Below are 21,857 nucleotides of genomic sequence, written 5' to 3'. Positions count from 1 at the left end.
GTTACTATCTACTTGGGTCCCAAGATCCCTTATTACGTCTTCCGTATTTAGGGGGCTACCACCTGTGTGGTAGTTTGTGGGTACGTTGTTTTTTCCAAAGGGGATGACTATGCACTTTTTGGCATTTAGCTTGAGACCATGGTTTTGACACCAGGTATCTGTCTCAGTGCAACCCTTTTGGAGGATGTCTGTGTCAGCCGGAGAGTCAATTATAGCCCCTAGTTTGCAGTCATCTGCGAACTTGGTCAGCCATAGTTCTCCTGTGCTTGCCTGTACCTCTGAGAAGTATATGCCGAACAGGAGGGGTCCTAGGACTGAGCCCTGGGGAATGCCACTTGTAACCGGTTAGAGTCAAACCTAGCTCCCGCAACACTTAGCATGTGGGTTCTGTCCGTAAGCCAGTTGGCAACCCATCTCGTGACGTAGGGGTTTATGTTCAGGCTGGTGAGCTTGTCTATAATACCTGAGTGGGGAATGGTGTTGAAGACCTTTGCAAGGTCTAGGTAGGCTGTGTGGACCACCTTTCTCTCGTCTATAGCCTTGGTAACTGTCTCAAAGAAGTCCACCAGGTTTAGGAGGCATGATCTGCCCTTAACAAAGCCGAATTGGGTAGAGTCCAGTGTTTGGAGGTTTCCAATGTCTCTGTTAATGAGATCCATGTTGATGCGCTCCATAGCTTTGCAGACCAAGCTAGTCAAGCTTGTCGGGCGATAGTTCCCAGGGTCAGTTGTGGCTCCACCTTTGTGGAGTGGAATAACCATTGATGTGTGCCACTCTGTGGGCACGTAGCCTGTGGAGAGGCTGAGTTTAAACAGTGTGTTTAGGTTGATGGGTTAGTTCATCTTTGAGCTGGTGTAGGACACAGCCTGGGACACCGTCTGGTTCCATTGATGCTGTGTTTTTGGCTTTGGAGAAGGCTGTTTTAACTTGAGTGTCTGTGATTTCAGGGGCACTACATTCTTCTGGTATAGTTATGGGCCCTTTTGGGGGTGAGAGGGGGGGTGGAAGTTTGCACTGAACCTGTCTGCCGGGATGTTGGCTATATCGGTCAGTTCAATTTATTTTGTGCCATTCTGCACTAACTCTGAGCAGATCTGAAAATTGCAACTTAGATTCTTGTCATAGCTAAAGAATGCCGTTTAGTTATCTTTGGAGTCAATGGCAATTTTTCTTTTGAAGCTAGCCTTGGATGATTTTATGAGATTTTATGAGGGAACATAGTTTCTTGCTGATACTGATCAGGGATGTCTTCCCTTCTTGGGATTTTACTCTCTTCTGTACGAGTTTCCTCCTTCTATTGTATAGCTCGTTTATCACAGGGGTCCACCAGACTGGTTTCCTTTTCTTGAAGGAGAGAGTCTTGGTTTTGTTTGGGATAGCACGATCCATGCCATTCTTGTAGGTGCTCGTAGAGTGCATTAGTAAAGGGTTTTGCAGCTTGCACAGCATTATCCTTTAACATGGGGGCTTGGAAATTTCCCACCTCGGTCTTAAGTAACGTGAAGTTTATGGTCAGATCTAACCAGCGAGGGGTTGACCGCCGGTGTGGAACACCGGCCGCCCATGTTGGTGATGACCAGGTCCAATATGTTGTCACCTCTGGTGGGGGTGTTAACCAGTTGATACAGGGCATTTGAGTTTATAAATTCTAGGAAATGTTGGTCAAGGGAGTTTGTACTTGAGTAGATGTTCTTCTTGTTTCACTGTTGCAGTCATTACATTTGGGTAATCCTGCTGGCAGGTTGCCCTTAGTCGGGCTGAATTCCAAAGTCTTAGGTCCTGCATCTGCTGTCATCGCCCCTTCCCTGACGTCAGGTCGTCAGGGGTATAAAAGAAGCAGCCGACACCATTGTCTTTAGTCTTTCTTGCCGTGCGGTGCCCGAAGCAGAAGCAATTTGCAAGTGCCTGTCGGCCGACTTCTGAGATTTTCGAGTTCGAATTTCACATCTGAAGTCTTCTATAAAGCTAAGTACCCCATTGGGGAAACTTTTTTTTCTTGCTCCAGAACCAATGTCAGAAAAAGTTAATAATTGTATTTCTTGTGGGAAGCAAAAATACCTCATAAGGACTTTCATTCTTACTGTATTCCTTGCCTAGGCCCTGATCATAATTTTCTGGGTTGTCAGTTTTGTGCTAGATTTAACCAACGCACTATTAAGTGTCTGTATGATTTTGCTTTAAACTACTTTGGACGCAGATTTAATTATCCAGAAATGTCGTCGGAAAGCCATCCGACTACCAGAATTCACAAAAAACGCAAAGAAAAAGAAAGACAGCCAAGGCCCTAAACCGACGACAAAGCTTCTCCTAAGCCAGTCGCCGGTTTGCTGGTTCTCAGTGAGGCACATTCGCAGCCCCTTACCGCTACTTTAGAGTTGCAGGCCACTACCGACTCCCACGTGGAGTCGGCCATGCTGCTGGAAACTAAAGGTATTGGAGCCTCGGACGCTGATCCTTCAGATGGGTCCGGAGCCGCTGAGCAGGCACCGGCTTCTGAGGGTGTATTCAGACCCAAACATCTATACATTAAACCGACTTCAAAGGCAAAGACTAAAGCACCTTCAAAGGCAAAGAAGCAACCTCAAGAGGCACGTGTACAGGCCTCCATGCCCAAAAAACAGATGCTCAAAATGGCCGAAGACTTGATTGCCTTGATCAGGGGTTCCCATCCCCCTCCTGATAAGAGGCCTAGGCATGAGACTGACTATGACTCTTCAGATCAGGTTTCCATTTCTTCTGAGTCATCTTATGATCAGGACTATTCTTTTCCCCCCTATGAGGATTCTGATGCTGAAGAATCCATACATTCAGCTTCTCCTCCTGAGAACTATTCTTTTGGGGAAACCTTACATACCATGAGAGAGCATTTTCACTGGGAGAGCCAAGATTTTTCAGAGTCTAAAAAGAGGCTCAGGGATTTCTTGTTACTACCTCAGCACAAGCCACTAGCCATCCCTCCTGTGTTAGACATTGTGGATGATGTGTTTTCTGAGTCTAGTCTTACCCCTGACTCCTTACCTCCAGCTCCTGTTAAGCCTGACAGATATTACAGGGTTCCTGACTCACATAAATTCCTTTTTAAAAACCCTGCTGCAGACCCAGAAACTATTTTGCAGGGTCCCAAGGGAGTTAAGGCTTCTGCTGCAAAAAACCTTACCCCTTCTGACAGGGATTCTAAGGCACTGGATAGATGGGGAAAAAAGGTTTACACATCTGCTACCTTGGCTATAAGGGCTTTAAACTGTCAATTTCATATGCTCAAATATCAGCAACATGTCATGGCATTGCTTAAACAGAAAATGTTGTTAAACTCTGAATGTGCAGAAAACAAGGAAATGCAGGATATTTTGCATGCAGCTGAACAAGTTGGAAAGCATACTTTGCAATGTGGTTTTGATTCTTTAGAGGCCTCCTGCAGGGCCGCAGTTACAGGTTCTGTAATTAGAAGGCATGCTTGGTTAAAGGAACAAAATCTGCCTGATCATGTTAGTTAAAAATTATCAGATGCACCTTTACAGCATGATTCTTTGTTTGGTGTTAAGGCAGAAGAGGTGTTAAAGAAAATGGAGGACAAGGCTAAATCTATGCAAACGGTCAAATATTTCTTGCCACCTAGGTTTAGTAGACACTGGCCAACAAAGAACTGGTCCTTTCCTGTGTCAGACAGACCTGAAAGGAGCAGACCCAGACGCCCTAGAGGCAGATCCCAGGCACAAGGTTCATACAGGTCAAAGCAATGGGGTGCTTCTACCTCCAAAAGTGGAGAAGACAAATCACAACCTTACAGGAAACAGTTCCAATGACTTCCCCCTGCCTGCACCAAGCACTTATTTCATGGCAGCACCTTTAGGGGGAAAATTAACACTTTTTTCTCAAAATTGGCACATTATAACCCATGACAAGTGGGTTCTAAATATCGTGTCACAAGGCTACAAGTTCCATTTTCATACCCTGCCAAAGGCAAATGGTTGGCCAGATCTGCCAAAAAAATCAATGGGCAGAGGCACAAAAACAAGTCCCATCCTTCATGGACATGAGGGCCATTCAACAAATGCCAGAGCAAGAGCGGGGACAAGGATTTTACTCAAGACTGTTCTTGGTACCCAGAAAGGACAAGGCCTGTTGGCCAATACTGGACCTATCGATTCTGAATACATTCCTGGATATAACAAAATTCAAAATGTTGACTTTGCAGCAGCTACTGCCCATGCTGGGCAAGAACGCTTGACTTTTAACTTTAGACGTAAAAGAGGCATACCTGCATGTCCCAATCAGACAGATATGCAGAAGATACCTCGGATTCAAGGCTGGCTCAATGCATTACCAATTCTCTGCACTGCCCTTTGGCTTATCTACTGCGCCTAGGGTCTTTACAAAGTGCCTGGCACCAGTAATTGCATTCTGCAGCAAAGAGGTATACAAATATATCCTTACTTGGACGACTGTCTAATTCAAGCAGAGAAGGACATCCTCCTACAGCATCTGGCGTTTGTGAAAAAACTTCTAACATGCCTAGGGTACACAGTCAACGAAAAGAAATCAAAACTAGTACCCTCTCAAGAGATAATATTCCTGGGTGCAAGCTTAAATACAACTGCCCAGATGGCTTATCTCACGCCAGACAAACAAAGACAACTGACTGCCTACTTCAAAATGTTAGCAACAAAGGCCCAGTTATCTGCAAGAAAATTTCTGCAGGCTTTGGGCTTCATGGCATCCTGCATCCTACTAATTCCATATGCAGGACTGCATATGAGGAAACTTCAATGGTACCTAAAAAGTGTTTGGACTCAACATTGCCACAGCCTGGAAACTATAATTATTCTCATTCCCTGCCTGCAACAAGAGTTTCGATGGTGAGCAAAGGCTTGTCACCAAAACAAGGGACAGCCATTCACATTACCTCCAGCCAGGCAAACACTAACAACGGATGCATCAGATTATGCCTGGGGGGCCCACACGGCAGGAAGATGCATTCAGGGAACATGGACCTCAAACCAAATGCATCTACATATCAATCGGAAAGAGATGCTAGCTGTTCAAAATGTCCTGACAGCATTCAAGGACCTACTTCAACCAGGACAACTACTGATTAAAGACGGACAACACCACGGTCATGTGGTATATAAACAAGCAGGGGGGGTGCACATTCTTACCCCCTTTGCAGACTAGCTATAACTTTGTGGGCCACAGCATTGACTTACCAAGTACATCTGCAGGCACAATTCCTGCCAGGAAAGAAAAATACTCTGACAGACGAATTAAGCAGAAACCTCATGGATTTCCATGAGTGGCAGCTGGATCCAAGTCTTCAGCATGATAAGGAAATGGGGATGCCCGGACATAGATCTGTTTGCCTCCCCTCACAACTACCAACTAAAGAGATTCTGCAGAAGGATTTATCACAGAGAAGCATGGAAAGTGGACGCCCTATCCTTCAGCTGGAAAAACCCATCAGTATATGCCTTTCCCCCTCTGCCGTTCCTCCCCAAGGTACTCCTAAAGGTGAGACAGGAGAAGCCAAAGATGATACTGATTGCACCAGACTGGCCCTGCCAGCACTGGTACCCAATATTAAGGAGCTTGTCTCAATGCCCAGCTTGGACCCTACCTCAAGTACCGCATCTACTGTCCCAGCAAAACAGTCAGATCCTGCACAGCCAGCATAGGACTTTAAACCTGGCGGCATGGTGGATAATGTAGTCATACAAAACACACCTCTCAGCAAAGCTGTGATGGATGTCATTTTGGAAGCCAGAAGGCCTAGTACTTAGAAAATCTTATGCTGGAAAATGGAAGAGGTTCTGTTCTTGGAACCAGGCACAAGGAACAGATTCAGCTGTGCCAAATATTCCTCAGATTTTCCAATACTTAACTGAGATGCTGGACAAAGGCCTATCTTTCTCATCTATTAAAATTCATGCCTCTGCCATTTTGGCTTATTACAATGCAGAGCCACCAACCTTTTCTCATCCCTTATTAAAACAGTACCTCAGAGGAGCCAAAAATTTAAGGCCTCCAAGGAGATCGCCAATGCCTGCATGGGACCTCAACTATGTCTTGGAAAAACTCACCCTGCCTCCTTTTGAGCCAGCTGCTACTGCTGATATAAAGTTTTTATCTTGGAAAACAGCTCTGCTCCTAGCAATAACTTCTGCAAGACGAGTTTCAGAGCTACAGGCACTCATGGCTGTGGAACCTTTTATCATTTCTTTATCCGGACAGGGTCTCCCTGAGGACAAACCCAACATTTATGCCTAAAGTGATGTCCAGTGTGGCTCTTAACCAAACTATTCATCTGCCATCCTTTTATCCAAATCCACAGAACAAGGGGGAAATAATTCTGCATTCTTTGTATGTACATAGACAGCTTAGATTCTACTTGGACAGAACCAAAGTTTTCAGAGAGACTGAGCAATTACTAGTGGCATGTGCTGCAGGATCACAAGGAAAGGCTATCTCAAAGCAGACTATTTCAAAGTGGATAGGCCACTGCATTCGTTTCGGATACTTATACCATGGCAAGCCAGTGCCTAAGGGCATTAGGCCACATTCCACCAGAGCTGCAGCCACTTCAGCAGCCTTTCTCAGGGGAGTACCAACCAAGGACATTTTAGAGGCAGCTACTTGGAGTTCATTGCACACCTTTACAAAGCACTATCATCTGCCACTCTACTCCAAATCCAGGGCAGGCTTTGTCACTGCAGTTCTGCAGGGTCTCGTAGCCGCTCCTAATGCTGTTTAGCTCCAGCCTCCCAACCATAGCTTTGGGAAACTACCCAAATGTAATGACTGCAACAGTGAAACACGAAGAACATAGTACAGTTGTGTACACTTACCATAAATGTAGATGTTAGAGTGTATTCACTGTTGCAGTCCAGGTTACCCACCCGCCATCCCCCCTTTTCTTCTGATGGAATCTATCTTTCCTTCTCTGATTCATACAACCTATGTGGTGTATTTGCTTGTGGTTGAAGGTAAAGTTTATATTGCTGCATGTTATTTTATATATAGATATAAATTTTGACTACCCGTTTTGGGGGTACCTGACATCTGGGGCAAGAAAAACTAAAGAAAATGGCGTTGGCTGCTGCTTTTATACCCCAGATGACCTGACATCAGGGAAGGGGTGACGACAGCCGACGCAGGACCCAAGACTTTGGAATTCAGGCCAACTGAGGGCAACCTGCCAGCAGGATTACCCAAATGTAATGAATGCAACAGTGAATACACTCGAACATCTACATTTATGGTAAGTGTACACAACTGTACTTTCTTCCAGTTAATGTTTGGGTAATTGAAATCACCCAATAGCAGGGTGTTTGGTAGGACCTTTGTTTCCCAGTGTTTCCTGGAATGCGGAGTGGGGGTCCTGGGACATGGTGGGTGATTTGTAGTAAGCTATAATTTGAATAGCAGTTTTGCCCATTGTTAGTTGCACGTGGATAATCTCTGAAGCATCGTGCTGTGCCACTAACCTGAAGGTGTAGGTATCCTTGATGAATATGGATACTCCCCCACCTTTTGTATTTCGGTCTGGGTTTTGTGGCCGAAATGTATGGTATGAGTTGTAGCCTGGTAGTGCTGGGGTGCTCTCTGAAGCCTTAAACCAGGATGTTCTTCATCCCACATTGCTGCAGTCCTAACACTTGGGTAGTCCGCTGTCCCAGTCGGCCCGAATACCAAAGTATAAGGCTGACGTCGGTCAGGGCGCATTAGTCTGATGTCAGGACGTCAGGGTACAAATGCGCATGACCGACGTCATATCCTCAGTCTTTTTTGCCGCATGGTCCGATGCAGAAGCAGTATTGCGAGTGCAGGTTGGCGTTCTGAAATTTTCTGAAGTCGGAGTTTCAGACCGAATCAAAGTTGGCTAAGTACCCCGTTGGGGAATATTTTGGTTTTTTCTTGCCTCAGTATTTAACCGGATGTCAGAAAAAGTGAATAATTGTATTTCTTGTGGGAAACAGATACCTCATAGGGATTACCATACCTTGTGTATACCTTGCTTAGGGCCTGAGCACGATGTTGTTGGATGTCGCTCTTGTGCTAGATTTAACAAACGCACTATAAAGAGAAGATTAGACTGTGCCAGGTTAGTTTTTGGGAAGCGTTGTAATTATAAAATGCCGTCGGATGCTCCGACGCCTGCTTCGTCTAAAAAGCGCAAGGACAAAGCAGTAAAGCCTAGATTGGAAGAACCGTCTGTCCCGGACGTCGGTTCTTTAGAGGCCTCGGTGGAGCCGGAGGTTCTGCCAGAAATTTCCTTGGAGTCTCAGGGAGAGACTTTACTATTACAAGAGGTGTCCTCTCAGGAGGTAGGCCAGGCTGAGGGGGCTTCTCAGGTGGCTGTTCTCCCCTCCCTTCCTAAGGTGGTTAGGCCCTCCCCTTCTGTTTCCAAGGCTTCTTCGAGAGGCAGGCAAGGTTTAGCTTCAGTGGGTGTCTCTCCTAGTTCTTCAGGGTCTCTGCCTAAGAAACATATGCTTAAAATGGCAGAAGATTTGATTACTATGATTAGAGGTTCTATGCCCCCTCCTGATAAGAGGCCTAGGGTGGAACCTGAGCTTGAGAGTTTTGAGCAGTGTTCGAGGCTTCTGAGTCTTCAGCTGAAGACTTACAGGAGTATCCTCCTTATTCTGATTCTGATGTAGATGATTCTACTCCTTGACTTCTCCTCCTGAGGATTTTTCTTTTCAGAGACACTTCATTCCATGAGGGAACATTTTAAATGGGAAGGCCAAGATTTCTCTGATTCCAGGAAAAGGCTTAGGGAATTTTTGTTTCTACCCCAGCATAGGCCTTTAGCTATACCTCCTGTTCTGGATGTGGTGGAAGATGTTTTTGCAGAGGCTTCCTGAACCCTGATTCTTTGCCTCCTGCCCCAGTTAAACCGGATAGGTATTATAGGGTGCCTGAAGCTCATAAGTATCTTTTTAAGAGTCCTAGGGCAGACCCAGAAACTGTTTCTCAGGGGCCTAAAGGTGTTAAGGCTTCTGTGGTTAAAAATCCTGTTCCTCCTGATAAAGAGGCAAGGGCTTTGGATAGATGGGGAAAGAAGGTGTATACTTCTTCCACTTTAGCCATGAGGGCTTTGAATTGCCAGTTCCACATGTTAAAATACCAAAATTATCTCCTTTCACAATTGAAGTCTAAGGTGGATGCTCTGGCGGAAGGTATTGAGTGTAAAGAGTTGCAGGATTTAGTTCATGTTTCTGAACAGGTGGGTAAGCATTCTTTGCAATGTGGTTTTGATGCTGTACAGGCCTCTTGAGGGTGGCTGCCACTGGTTCTGTTCTTCGCAGGCACGCCTGGTTGAGGGATCAGAATTTGGCTGAGCATGTCAAGACAAGGATTTTAGATGCTCCGTTACAATCTGATGTGTTGTTTGGTTCGCCTGTGGAAGCAGTTTTAAAGAAAATGGAGGACAAGGCTAAGTCTATGCAGACGGTTAAAGATTTTTTGCAGGTTCAGCCTCCGAAGTTTAGTAGAAATTGGCCTACTAAGGGGTGGACATATCCTTCTTATGATTCCCAGTCTAGGGGTAGGTCTAGACGTGGTAGGGGCAGAGCTCAAGGTTCTTTTAGGCCTAGAACAGGGAGTTCACCTGCCCAGTCTTCTGGTGAGGGCAGGGGTCAGTCCTTTCGTAAGCAGACCCAATGACCTGCCTTTTCAGCTGCCAGAGCCTTCTCGTCTGGCAGCACCTTTGGGAGGAAGGCTGGCACTTTTCAAACATAATTGGAATTTAATTACCCAAGACAGATGGGTATTGGATATCATTCACCACGGTTACAGGTTTTATTTCCATACCTTGCCTCCTTTCAAAGGCATGCCAGACATTCCTCCTCTACAAAGAAAAGAGGCACACAAGCAAATTTCTCTGTTACTCCAAATAGGAGCCATTCAGCCGGTTCCTGTGCCAGAAAGGGGCCTAGGATTTTATTCTCGCCTGTTCCTAGTACCAAAAAAGGGGAACACGTGGAGACCAATTTTGGATTTATCTATCCTCAACACTTATCTGGACATTCCCAAGTTCAAAATGTTGACGTTACAACAGCTTTTACCTCTGCTGGGAAAAGATCACTGGATGGTAACTTTAGATCTCAAGGAGGCTTACCTTCATGTGCCTATCAGACTGAGTTGCAGGAAGTATCTGCGTTTTCGAGCTGGGAATTCCCATTATCAGTTCTCTGCATTGCCCTTTGGCTTATCTACTGCGCCCAGAGTATTCACAAAAGTTCTGGCTCCAGTGATGGCTTACTTCAGGCTAAAAGGAATACAAATCTATCCTTACTTGGACGACTGCCTGATTCTGGCTCAAGAAAAGGAAGACCTTTTTCAGCATTTGGATTATGTGATAGCAGTGCTAAGATGCCTGGGGTATCCTGTGAACGAAATAAAGTCCAGTCTAGTACCCTCTCAAGACATGTGCTTTCTGGGTGTGAGACTGAATACAGCAACCCAGAAGGCCTTCTTAACCCCGGACAAACAAAATAATCTTTCCCTTTACTTCCATCAACTATCTCTTCAGTCCGGGCTGACTGCAAGGACAGTCCTTCAAGCCTTAGGGTTCATGGCATCTTGTATTCTGGTGCTTCCCAATGCCAAACTGCATATGAGGAAGCTGCAATGGTATCTCAAAAATGTATGGACACAGCACTGCCAGGATTTGGACACTGTCATTCAAATAATACCTTGCATCCAAAAGGAATTTTTGTGGTGGGCTCAGGAATGTCACCTAAACAAGGGACTCTCTGTGACCCGGCCAGAGGCGAGTCAGATTCTAACGACAGATGCCTCAGACATAGCTTGGGGAGCTCATCTGAATGGAAAGTGGATACAAGACAAGTGGCCTGCCAGACTACAGCATCTACATATCAACATGAAGGAGATGTTAGCAGTCCAGTTTGCATTAATGGCTTTCAAGGAGTTACTTCTTCCAGGGCAGGTGTTGATTCTAACAGACAACACAACTGTCATGTGGTACATCAACAAACAAGGGGAACACATTCTTATCCTCTATGCAGGCATGCAATGATTTTGTGGGAGACTGCGCTCAGCTTGCAACTAAATCTTCAGGCAAGGTTTCTGCCGGAGCACAGAACTCCTTAGCAGATGTGTTAAGCAGGCAAATCATGGATCCCCACAGTGGAAACTGGATCTTCATGTATTTCGGAAATTGACAGTGTCATGGGGAACTCCAGACATAGATCTGTTCGCTTCTCCACTAAACCACCAGCTGCCAAAGTTTTGCACAAAAGGTTTCATCACACAGCTTGGAAAGTGGATGCTCTTTCTTTCAGTTGGAAAAATCTTCATGTGTATGCCTTTCCACCTCTGCCTCTCCTCCCAAAGGTACTCCTAAAGGTCAGACAAGACAAGCCAAGGATGATTTTAATAGCTCCAGATTGGCCTCAGCAACACTGGTACCCATTACTGAGGAGTCTGGTAAGGATGCCTCCATGGCCTTTACCTTTGATTCCACACCTATTGTCTCAGAGGGACGGTCATCTACTCAATGTCAAGCTTCACTCTCTTCATCTAACAGCCTGGCATATTCTGTTTTGAACCACAGCAGGTCTCAACTTCCTCAACAAGTTTTGAATGTGATTATGGAAGCCAGAAGACCTAGTACAAGGAAAGTGTACGCAGATAAATGGAAGAGATTTTTATTTTGGAGTGCAGCAAAGGATTTGGAGGTTTCTGAGCCTAATTTGAGTGTGGCTCTTCAATATCTTACTGAGTTATTGGACAAAGGTTTGTCTTTCTCTTCCATTAAGATTCATGCTGCAGCAATTTCAGCTCACTATGATTGTGACCCACCATTGTTTTCTCATCCTTTGTTCAAGCAATTTCTTAGAGGGCAAAGAATATAAGACCCCCAATAGAGCTCCTACTCCTGCTTGGGACCTCAATTTTGTGTTGGAGAAACTTACTCTACAACCTTTTGAGCCTCGGCTACTGCTGAATTGAAATACTTGTCATGGAAGACTGCTTTTTGTTGGCCATTACTTCTGCAAGAAGGGTTTCTGAATTGCAGGCCCTTATGGCGGTTGAGCCTTTTTTGATTTTCCATAAGGATAGGGTATCATTACGTACTAATCCTTCCTTTATGCCTAAGGTGGTCTCTAGTGTGGCTTTAAACCAAACTATTCATTTGCCCACTTTTATGCAGATCCCCAAAATAAAGGGGAAAAGATTTTGCACACTTTAGATGTACACAGGCAGTTGCGTTATTATTTAAGCAGGACTAGGGATTTTAGGCAGTCTCAGCAGTTGTTTGTTTCTTTTGCTTTGAGTTCTCAGGGCAAGCCTGTGTCAAAACAAACTATTTCTAAGTGGATTGGGTTTTGCATTGCATTTTGTTATTCCCATCATGGCAAGGAGATTCCAGCTGGGATTAGGCCTCATTCCACTAGGGCTACTGCCACTTCAACAGCATTTCTAAGGGGGGTGGCAACTAAGGATATTTTGGAGGCAGCTACTTGGAGTTCAGTGCATACTTTCTCTAAGCATTACCACCTTCCTCTCTACTCTAAATCTGGGGCTGGTTTTGCCACGGCTATTTTGCAGGGCATGTTGACAGCTCCAGCTTCTTTATGATTTGCCAGCCTCCCTTACCTCTGCTTTGGGATTCTACCCAAGTGTTAGGACTGCAGCAATGTGGGATGAAGAACATAGTACAGTTTTGTACCTACCATAAATGTAGATGTTCAAGATCCACATTGCTGCAGTCCAATTTACCTCCCTCCTTCCCCTCTGTGTTTAGGGGTGGTTGTGTGGGTGGGGTTGTACTTTGTAAATTGTATATATTGTATATATATTTGGTACAGGAGTGTTTGGTGTTTTTTGGTTTTGGCCTTATCTTTTTAGGGTCTTCTGACATCTGGGGCAAGAAAAGACTGAGGATATGACGTCGGTCATGCACATTTGTACCCTGACGTCCTGACGTCAGACTAATGCGCCCTGACCGACGTCAGCCTTATACTTTGGTATTCGGGCCGACTGGGACAGCGGACTACCCAAGTGTTAGGACTGCAGCAATGTGGATCTTCGAACATCTACATTTATGGTAGGTACAAAACTGTACTTTTCTGTTACTGCACATATATCGATTTTCTCCATACTGAGGAGTGCCTCGAGTGCATGTATTTTGAGGTTTAGAGTTCTGGCATTGAGTAGCATTACCCTCAGTTTTTTGTTACTTGTGCTATTTACAGCGGTGGGTTTGTCTTTTGAGCCTTGCCTAAAAAAAGGCACTATGAGGGTGGCAAGAGCCTTGGCCGGTATTCGAAAGCCTAAGGGTGATAGGTGCAAGCAGTCTCTAGCAAAGCAGCGTGGCTTATCTTGAGCATGTCATCCCAGGCTGCCAGACACTGGATCCCCTTTGAATGACACCAGAAGCTTAGCCAATTGTTGAAATTGATAATTTTTTTCTCTATACCATGGTATCATTCTTGGTGAGGGCAGGATACTACTCAGGGTCAGGGTCATACTGGCCTAGGCTACGTGATCAGTAAGCTCCTCCATGTCTCTCTTCATGTAGTCCAGGGAGGTACAGCTCAGGTCATTCACACCAACATGGACAATGACAGAGTCATATTTGTACTTGTTCTGGAGTAACCTGAGTGCTTGTGTTATGTGACGGATTCTGGCACCTGACAGGCAGCTAACAGTAACCTTCTCCTTGTTCAGCCTAGTGAGTGGGACGTCAGTGTGCCTGACTATAGAGTCACCTATTACTAGTGTGTTGGGTATGATGTTATTTTACCTTAAGGGCTGCGATTGTGTGGCACACTGGTTTTGTGAAGTATGTGTTTCATGGTTTGTGTTGGGGGGGGGTGGAGGTTGCTTGGATGTCTGCTTTGGAGGTCTCTGTTGCTTCTGCAGAGTTTTATTTAGAGCCTCCAAGTATGTTTTCTTGTATTTGTGTGTTTTTTGCCAGTGCTGGTTTCATAGGTCTATGTGAGACTTGTGGTGTGATGCAAGTAATTCCCTTCTCCTCTTGACTGCCTGGTCCAGTCTTGGGTTGAGAGAGCTTAGCCTCCAGTTTGGCTGTATAATTGCATTTCTCGCATGTATTAGTGTTTGGTGGAAGGAGGAGAGGGTTGTCTGTGTACATGAGGCAATTGTAACATTGCCTCAGAATGCCCAAATTCACCATTTGGACTGGAGAGTGCACCTGAAACTGCCCTTTGGACATGCCTGGATAGGTACAGTGAACTGTTTTACTGATTGGCTGGTAAGGTCGAATAGAGAGCCTTGTCCTTCTCTACGGTATAGGAGAGGGTTTAGTGCTAAGGCTTATTAGTGCTTGCTATGAGTTTTGAGCAAGTGCCGGTATGAGAAGTGAATGGTTTGAGTGCTTAAGTTGAAAGTTTGTCTAGTTCCAAGGGAAAATTGAAGAGTAGACTTTGTGGAGTCGGGAATAGTTATACTCTAGCTAACCGGTACTGCCCGGCTTGCAAAACCGCGCAAATGTGGGTTATACAGCAGGGAAATGAGAGAGAGAGAAATTAGCCCAAAATGGCCAATAAACTACTAGTTTCTGGGTTGAAACCACTCCTCCAGGGATAGATAGGCTTCTCAAAGTTCCCTCTCTCACAATGAAAAGAGAAACTTCCTTCTACCCAAATAAGGTATGGGCAAACACATAAATTTGTAACACAGCCCAGATTCAGCACTAACCTTAAAAGCAGATACAATCAAAACAACACTTTAAATGCACAGAAATGGCTATCACACTTGTGTGTAGCCTACAACAGTTAAACGGGTAATTTAAACACAAAAATGACTTTGTTAAAGTGCAGGCAATAAAATAAGTACAGTATGTAGCTGAAACTATCTTTTTAAATCACAGAAACTCTAGAAAATCGGCGTTTTAGGCGGAATTTGTTAAAGGCAGCAAAAAAAAATGCAGAAAAATGATACTTAATCACTCCAAAGTCTCTTTTGTCTCTCTGCTGCTGTAGAACTCGGCAGGGCACCAGGCAGGAGCTTGCTGAGCTGTATACTAGCTGTATACTGTGGAGTGTGTGAGACTACTGAGCATGTGTTTTTGAAATGTGAAAGAGTTAATTTGTGGAAAGAAATATGTAAACATAATAGGGTAAAAGGTTTGTTAAATTTGAGCAAATAAGTCTGGACATAATAGAATTTTGTTACTGTGGTGCACAAAAACAGGAAGAAGTGAAGAAAATGGCTAAAGTAATATTTTATGTTTCATGGACGTATGGAACGAGAGACTAAATGAAATAAAAAACAATGGAAAATGGACTTTGACAAAAATTCTAGAGAAATTAATGTTTTGGTTGTGGGTAAGAGAGTGGGGGGGGGGATGCTTAAATTGAAGTTTATAATGTATGGGAATTTGTAAATAGATGTGAATAATCTAAATTAATATGTAATGTATAAATCAATAAAAAACTATCCTTTTTGATAGGTGGTGTGGAATATTTTACATCACCTGAGCTACCACCAACTCACATTGTTTAACATCTCTTCCTAAGGATGACACACTCAGGACTGCAGCATCCCCTAATACTGCACTGTAGTGTCAGCAATCCATTTACCTGGTGTGGTAATAGAATCTACAGCCGTCTGCATCAAAGGCGTGCATGTGTGCTACCTGTAGTGCCACTAGCATCAAGTGCCAACTGTAATACTGACATTAAAATTTTAGCAAATAGGGGAGAAGTCTAACCACATTAAGCACCACCACTAGAGCTTTAGATGTTTTAGTTTTGATGTCACAAGAAGCATAATGTATTACTCCATAACTATACCCTTTTCCAGTTAAACTGTAGTCATTTACTTGTCCTGCATGAATTGATTTGTGCATTTGTCTTCTTATAATCTCAGATTAGGTGGGATTGTCCACGCTTGTTTTTTTAGTCAGCAGATTAGAGAAGAATCTTTTATTTCCTTGTGTTTATTGTTGGTTTTATTAGATAGATAAGTATCACAGAAGACCTTCATTCATGGTCCGCATGCAGAATTGCACATACAGTACGGTAGAAGCATTGTGTGATAATGAAGTCCTGCAGTTAATCTGCATTTTCACAGTTGATGTACACCTAACTTTGTCAGCCAGATTCAAAGTAACCATGTGAATGAAATGCTGCACTAGATGCCATTTATAGGCTAGTAAGAAAAATGTTAAGAAGTTTAATAGGATCCAGTTTCCTGGTGTCTAAATGCAGCAGATCTTACTTGGCTATCAGATGCTGAGTCCTGTGAAGCTATTAATCTGTTGGTCCTACCTTCTAGTACATACATAGGTTAATAGGTTCATACTAGGCTATCTGCCCTGGGGCAATTATAAGCCTAGCCCGATTCTGTATGGCTTACGCTACCCCTTGATTTGAGTATACTGTGCCCTTTTTAAGGTTTAGTTTACTGTGCCTCTGTCTAATAGTGACACGGGAGTAATCCTTGGGACAAACCTATGATCCCCCATCCACTTATCAAGATTCTTCTTGAAGAGATTCAGTGAGGTGCTCTGCCTCACATGAACTGGAATTCTATTCCAGAGCGAAGGGAGCCTCTGGGTTATGAACCTGTCCCTCCAGCAAGTTCTATTTATTTCTGTGCTGAGGTTCAAGTCCCTCGAGCGTGTGGCTCTAAGGGATTTAGATTTACTGAGGTGGAGCATGTCCATTAATTCTGGATTTGACATAGCTTTGTATGTCAGGCATAGATCGCCTCAAGTAGGCGGTATGCAACTGAGTAGAGCTGGAGTTTTTAACCGAGCAGCATATGGCATCTGTTTGAGACCCTTGATCCTCTTGGTGAGATACTTTTGGGGTCTTTCTAATTGCTGCAGGTGTCGGGTAAGGTACATCCCAAATGGGGCATTGTATTCTATGATGGGCCTGATGAGGGATGAATAAAGGCACGATTACCTCTCTTGATCTAGATGTGAAACCCTTTGTGATGAGGTGGGCTATGTAGAAGGTCTTTCTAACCACTTTGGCAATGTGGTTTTCAAAGGAGAGATTGCTATCAACTTGGGTCCCCAGGTCCCTAATAACTTTCTCTGTACTTAATGGGTTTCCGCCTATGTGGTAATTTGTGGGCACATTGTTTTTGCCAGAGGGTATGACTATACATTTTTTGGCATTTAGCTTTAAACCATGGCGCTGGCACCAGTTATCTGTCTCTGTGAGACCTTTTTGAAGGATGTTTGTGTCAGCTGGAGAGTTGAAAGTCGTCTGCGAACTTGGTGAGAATTCTTGCTGTATGTATTTTATTTTTATTTTTATTTTACACTTGTTAATTAAGTGGTTGGTCAGTGTCTGTTCTCAGCCATGATACAAGCTATGGGGCAAAGACTAGCAATGTCTTGCATTTACCAGCATGATAGATGGTTGATTAGTGTTGAAGACTACAGTCCAATTAATAGAAAAAAGGCAGTTCAGTTGAATGAAGACATTATCCTCAGCTCTGTTGCTACAGTTAATATATGTTGATGTAAATATTTCATACAAGTACAATTTTCTTTCCTTTTCTGTACAGCATGTACAGGTATACATGCTTGAAGATGAACTTTGTAGTTCATGCAAAACCAAGCAGCAGTTACAAAAACAATGCTTAAAATTTCTTATTTAGCTGAGGACCAAAACATCTGTGGAGCAGATTCTCTTTCAGTTGGTATGCCCCTGACCCTGAGCAGTATCCTACCCTCACCAAGAATGATGCCACAATACAGAGACAAAATGATCAGCTTTAATAATTGGCTTAATTACTGGTGTCATTCTAAGGGGATCCAATGTCTGTCTGCCTGGGATGACATGCTTGACAAGCCACGCTGCTTCGCAAGGGACTGCTTGCACCTGTCACCCCTGGGCTTCCGGATATTGGCAAAGGCTCTTGCCACCCCCATAGTGCCTTTTTTAGGCAAGGCTCAAATGATAAACCTACTGCCCTAGAAAACAAAAATGGAGAAAAACTAAGGGTAATACTGCTCAATGCCAGAAGTCTAAACCTCAAGATGCACGCCCTCGAAGCCCTCCTCAGTATGGAGAACATAGATGTCTGTGCTGTGACTGAAACCTGGTTCAAGGCTCCTGAGAGCACCCCAGCACTATCAGGTTATATCTCATATCATGCGTTCCGGCCCCAAAATCCGGACCGAACCACAAAAGGAGGGGAGTATCCATATTCATAAAGGATACCCACACCTCCAGGTTAGTGGCAACGCACGAAGCATCGGAGACCATCCAGGTGCAATTAACCATAGGTAAAACTGCCCTACAGTTTGTAACATGCTACAGACCACCTTCTTAAACTCAGGAAACCCACACAGCCTTCTTGAAGACACTGGAGAGTATGAATGTCTCTCCAAACACCATCATATTGGGTGACTTCAACTACCCAAACATAGACTGGGAACATTACTCAAGCCCCAACACCCTAGCCCAAAGGTTCCTGGAGTTCATAAACTCAAATGCTATGGAACAACTAGTCACCATTCCCACGAGGAGAAAATATACTGGACCTGGTCATCACACCGGAAGTATATCCCTCATTGGTGAGATCAGACCATAAATTAATCTCACTGGAGATCCACATCCCGCCCCCACCCCCAGCAAAAAAGACCACAGTGAAGAACTTCTCAAAAGCAAACTTCACACTTCTTAAGACTGGAGTGGTATCCTTCAAGGCCCCCGAGCCAGTGGAAACCACAACCCACGCTGCTGAAACCCTTACAAATGCCTTCTACGAGCATCTCCAGGAATGTATGGATCAAGCAATCCCTAATAAAATCAAGACCCTTTCCACCAAAGGCAGGCGCCCGGTCTGGTGGACCCCAGCCATTAACAAACTCTGCAACAAGAGGAGAAAGCTACTACATGACAGAGCAAAATCCCTAAAAGGGAAGGCATCTCTGATCAATACTAGCAAAAAACTACGATCACTCATAAAATCATCCAAGGCCAACTTTGAGAGAAAAATCGCTAATGACACAAAAGACAATCATAAGGCCTTCTTTAGCTATGTTAGAAACCTGGGTGGAAACTCCCAGGTATGCTCAGAATTAGTCCAAAATGATAAAAAAATCACTGAACCCACAGACATTGCCAACATACTGGCAGACGGGTTCAGTGCAAATTTCTCCCCTCCCTCCCCCCCAAAAGGAGAAATATCTATCCCACCAGAGTCTAGCCTCCCAAACATCTCAGATGGCCAGGTGAGAGCTGCTCTCTCTAAAGCAAAAAACACAGCGTCAATGGGACCGGACAGTGTCCCCGGCTGTGTGCTACACGAACTCACTGAGGAACTAAACCCACACATAAGGCTGCTGTTTAATCTTGGCCTTACTACAGGATACATACCCAAAGAATGGCGGACGGCAACTGTGGTCCCACTCCACAAAGGCGGTGCTTCTACGGACCCTGGAAATTACCACCCCATAAGCTTGACGAGCCTTGTCTGCAAAGCTATGGAGAGGATCATAATGGAACTCATAAAGACATTGGGGACCTACAGACACTTGATCCTACCCAATTTGGCTTTATCAAGGGCAGATCCTGCCTCTTGAACTTGGTCGACTTTTTCGAAACAGTCACTAAGGCCATTGATGAGGGTAAGGCAGTTCACACAGCCTACCTTGACCTAGCAAAAGCGTTCGACACAATACCCCACTCGGGCATCATAGAAAAGCTCACCAGCTTAGATGTAAACCCATATGCCACAAGATGGGTTGCAAACTGGCTCAAGGACAGAACACAAAGGGTTAGAGTTGCTGGTGCCATGTCAGACTCTAAGCCGATCACGAGCGGTGTTCCCCAGGGCTCAGTCCTGGGCCCCCTCTTGTTCGGCATTTATTTTTCTGAAGTGCAGGCAAACATAGGGGGATTGTGGCTGACAAAATTTGCAGATGACTGCAAACTGGGCACCATAATTGACACTCCATCAGACACAGATATCCTCCAGAGAGGTCTCATAGAAATGGATAACTGGTGCCAGAGCCATGGCCTTAAGCTAAATGTCAAAAAATGTATAGTCATACCCTTTGGGAAAAACAAGGTAACCCCTAATTACCACATAGGTGGTAATCCATTAAACATGAAGTTATCAGGGACCTGGGGACCCAAGTTGACAGTAACCTCTCTTTTGACACACACATTGCCGAAGTGGTTAGGAAGACCTTCTACATTGCCCACCTGATCATGAAGGGATTCACATCCAGATCAGGAGAGGTCATTGTACCCCTGTACTCTTCACTTATCAGACCAATGATTGAGTACAATGCCCCATTCGGAATGTACCTTACCCGACACCTGCAGCAGTTGGAAAGACCCCAAAAGTTCCTCACCAAAAGGATAAAGGGGCTCAAACATATGTCATACGATGCCCGACTGAAGAAACTCCAGCTCTATTCAGTCGCATACCGTCTGCTCAGAGGTGATCTGTGCCTGACATACAAGGCCATGTCCAACCCAAAATTAATGGACATGCTCCACCTCAAAAAATCCAAATCCACCAGAGCCACGAGAGCAAGAGACTTAAACCTCAACACGGATATAAATAGGACGTGCTGGAGGGACAGATTCATCACCCAGAGACTCCCTACACTATGGAACAGAATCCCAGTCCATGTGAGGCAGAGCCCCTCACTGACTCTGTTCAAGAGAAATCTTGACGAGTGGATGGGAGATCGTAGGTTTACCCCGGGAATCATCTCTGTGTCACTGCTGGACAGAGGCACAGCAAACTAATGGGTATAGTATTCTCATCCTAAGGGGTGGTGAAAGCCACACACACTCTGGCTAGGCTTATAAATGCCCTAGGGCAGATAGCCTAGTATGAATCTATGAACCTATGAACTGCTGTTCAAAATGTTAACTGATTGGTCTTTTGCTAGCTCCACTGTTGGTGATGCCTACAAGTTATAGCTGGGTGGTTGTGATGCTGTGGGTTATGTAAGTAGTAAGTCATTACAGTATTAAACACTTTACTTACCATTACAGAAGGTCTGTCATGCAGATTATTTTATTTCACTGACTTAAATACATGAAGCGTGGGAAAAGCTTTCAGCGTCCTATTACTTGCATGCCTAGTATAATGCAAAGTTTAAGTTCTCTCTTAACAAACATCTCACTGTTATGAGGTCCTGCAGGAAATGTTCTGGTCATGTGACATGTATTGACCTGTAAGGATGCTAAATTGTTGACCGTCATTATATACTGTGGAACTTGGACTTCAGTGGACTGACAAATAAAAAGGATCTCATGGATAGGGAAGTGGGGTAGTGCCACACTCTTGTGTTTGAGGCACAGCGTATATAAACAAGGCTGAGTAGAACTTGACCAAAAGAGGAATTGTTATGGCTAGGCTTGTATAGGCCCCTAGGGCCGATAACCAATAGCTTAGTACCAACCTTTGAACCAAATACAAAAATGAGTTTGTCATGGTTTCTTCTCAACCAGTAGTATATGCTTGTTAAAGGAATAAGGTTTAGTTAATGGTAATGTTACTAGGCATTGCAAGTGAAGGATCTTGCTATGCTCTAAGCTGGGACAAGCACACAAGGTATAAACTGAGATGTACTGACAGAAAACATCACATGAAGGGGAATTCTGGATGAGAAAGCCAATTCTCTGTCAGGCAGAGATGTTTTGACCCTGTGATCTCAGTGGTTTTGCTCACCACTGAGCAGTAGTGTAATACATTGCACAGACTTTCACTAAACCCCCCCCCCCCAGTCAGGGATGAGGAGGTACCCATCCCCATCCCCATTTAATGTGTACTTGGCTCTCTGAATATCCAGGGCTGTTTGAGGAAATGTTGCAGATTTCTGTAAAAGCAAGCAGACAGTCTCTTAATTAGAGTAGTGAGAAAGTAGAGGTTATTTT

General features: G+C 44.4%; 1 protein-coding gene across 1 annotated transcript in view; it reads left to right on the top strand.

Annotated features, from left to right (window-relative positions):
- Nucleotides 1–21,857, top strand: part of GTF2F1 (general transcription factor IIF subunit 1) — a 903,716-nt gene that overhangs the window by 331,223 nt on the left and 550,636 nt on the right. The gene's annotated exons all lie outside the window — the stretch shown is intronic.

The sequence above is a fragment of the Protopterus annectens genome, chromosome 15.part0 (assembly GCF_019279795.1).
Source record: "Protopterus annectens isolate FY-2018-M chromosome 15.part0, PAN1.0, whole genome shotgun sequence".
In the NCBI taxonomy this organism is placed as follows: domain Eukaryota; kingdom Metazoa; phylum Chordata; order Ceratodontiformes; family Protopteridae; genus Protopterus; species Protopterus annectens.
This window is presented reverse-complemented; position numbering and strand designations above follow the sequence as displayed.